At 43.9% G+C, this 2,744-nt stretch overlaps 1 non-coding gene across 1 annotated transcript; it reads right to left on the bottom strand.

Annotated features, from left to right (window-relative positions):
- Positions 1 to 1,114: 1,114 nt before the first annotated feature.
- Positions 1,115 to 1,187, bottom strand: trnaf-gaa (transfer RNA phenylalanine (anticodon GAA)). Its single transcript has one exon. It is a non-coding gene; the product is annotated as a tRNA-Phe (tRNA).
- Between the last annotated feature and the right edge of the window lie 1,557 nt (positions 1,188 to 2,744).

Genomic DNA, 2,744 nt, shown 5'->3' with positions numbered 1-2,744 from the left:
CGCCCTTTTATGTGGTACCTTGTCAAATGCTTCCTTAAAATCCATATAAACAACATCCACTGCATTCCCTTCATCAACCTGCTCTGTTAGTTCATCAAAAAATGCAGTTAGATTAGTCAAGCATGAACTCCCATTTATAAATCCATGCTCACTCTCCTTAATTAACTCGAACCTCTCCAAGTGACTCTTGATTTTTTACCCTGATTATTCTTTCTAAAACCTTACCCACCGCTGCTGTTAATCTAACTAGCCTGCAGTTACCCAGACTGTCCTTACACCCTTTCTTGAATAAGGGTGTCGCATTTGCCACTGTTTAATCCTCTGGCACCTCCCCCGTATCCAGGGAAGATTGGAAGATTATAGCAAGCCCTTCTGTTATCTGCATCCGCATTTCCTTTCGCAACCTGGGATGTGAGCCATCCGGACCAGGTGATTTATCTTCCCTAAGCACAGCCAGCCTTTTTAGTACCTCCCTCTCCTAATTTGTACTCTCTCCATTGCCTCTACTCTCTTCACTTTGACTGATATTTTGTCAAATTCCACTTCCTTAGTGATCACTGATACAAAGTACTCATTAAGTAGATTAACATTGCCCTGCACCTCTAAGCTTATATTATCCTTTTTGTCCCTAATAGGCCCTACTCAACCTCTTACTACCCACTTATCATTTACATGCTGCTCGAAGATTTTTGGGTTCCCTTTCATGTTGACTGCCAGTCTATTCTCATAGAAATAGAGAATAAGCAAATATAGAAGATGTAAGTATTTCCCATCCTTGATGAGGTGGAATTTTTTTATGTTGTGGGTGGTAATGTCTTGGCCCACGAGTGTGGTGGAAGCAGAGACAATCAATGATTTGAAAAGGAAATTGGATGGATACTTGAAGGAAAGAAACTTGCAGGAGGAAAGGGATCGAGCTGGTGAGTGGAACTGACTAGATTGCTCCGGGGAGAGCCAGCATGGACGTGATAGGCCAAACGACCACCTTCTGTGCTGTAAATGACTCTGTGTTGTTTCTCAAATTCAATCCACTGGTGCTTGGTAAATAATTTCAAAGTAAATTGTGCAACTGGAAAATCAGAACCAAGGCAAGGGACGCATAAGGAAGCGGAAGTGCTGAAACCCAGGATTGAACGAGGAACCTTTAGATTTTCAGTCTAACGCTCTCCCAACTGAGCTATTTCAGCCCTACATTAACAGTGTCTTGGTGTCCGTGTTTTGGAAGAAAATACATACATTCAAGTTTTCCAAAAAATTAAAGAACACAACATGTGAGTAATATTTCCCATTGCTTTCTCAGTAGTGATGGATTGTCAAGCGGGAGACAGCCAGAAGTGCCACTGAGCCGCACAGACCCCGAGCTGAGAATGAAATGAGATCAAATTCAATCTTTCATAGTGAGATGCTGCTGAGAGGTATTCCCTATTCCTTTACATCACCTCACACTTGTCACTATTAAATTCCATCTGCCACCTGTCTGCCCATTCTGCTAGCCTATCACTGTCCTGTTGCAGGCAGTTCATATCATCCTCACTGTTTGTCACTCCTCCAAGTTTGGTGTCATCGGCATATTTTGAGATTCTACTCTGTATTCCAAGATCCAAGTCACTTACCTTTAGCAAAAAAAGCAGTGGTTCTCGCACTGACCCTTGGGGAACACCACTATCGACTATCCTCCAGTCTGACCGAGAACCATTTAATAAGACTCGCTGTTTTCAGTCTTTAAAACAATTTACTATCCAAATGGACACTGACCCTCCTAATCCATGAACCTCAATTTTGTTAACCACCCTTTTATGTGGTACTTTATAAAATGCTTTCGTAACATCCATATAAACAACATCCACTGCATTCCCTTCATCAGCATTCTCAGATAGTTTATCAACAAATGCAGTTAGATTCGTCAAGCATGAACTCCCATTTATAAATCCATGCCCACTCTCCTGAATTAACTCAAACCTCTCCAAAGGACTTGATTTTTTTCCCTGACCTGTTGATCTCGTGCTGATTGCAAGCTCACCATCGAGCATGTATTTGGCAATGTGACCATCATCCATTTGGCCCAGTCAACAGAGTCACCGCTGACTCAAGAGGGCAAACATGCTGCGGATCCCTGCACGCTGGTGTACTTCCGCCTTTGGCACTCTGTCCTGCCAGGAGATGCCCAGTATCCATCTGAGGCAGTGGAGGTGGAAGCTGTTCAGCTTCTTTTTTTGGTTTGTATAAGTTGTTGATGCTTCTCTACTCTAAAGGAGGGTGCTGAGAACACAAGCCTGGTACACATGGAGCTTTGTATTTTCGGTCACTTTGATTAGAGATACAGCACTGAAACAGGCCCTTCAGCCCACCGAGTCTATGCTGACCATCAACCACCCATTTACACTAATCCTACACTAATCCCATATTCCTACCAAACATCCCCACCTGTCCCTATATTTCCCTACCACCTACCTATACTAGTGACAATTTATAATGGCCAATTTACCTACCAACCTGCAAGTCTTTTGGCTTGTGGGAGGAAACCCACGCAGACACAGGGAGAACTTGCAAACTCCACACAGGCAGTACCCAGAATCAAACCCAGGTCCCTGGAGCTGTGAGGCTGCGGTGCTAACCACTGCGCCACTGTGCCGCCCTGTGCTGTTGGTTCACACTTGTCTTCTCAACTTTGACATGACAGCTGCAGCATTGGCAATCCTGGTGCTGATTTCAGTATCAAGGGCCAGATTGCTGGTGATTGTTGA

The sequence above is a fragment of the Heterodontus francisci genome, chromosome 35, assembly GCF_036365525.1.
Source record: "Heterodontus francisci isolate sHetFra1 chromosome 35, sHetFra1.hap1, whole genome shotgun sequence".
In the NCBI taxonomy this organism is placed as follows: domain Eukaryota; kingdom Metazoa; phylum Chordata; class Chondrichthyes; order Heterodontiformes; family Heterodontidae; genus Heterodontus; species Heterodontus francisci.
This window is presented reverse-complemented; position numbering and strand designations above follow the sequence as displayed.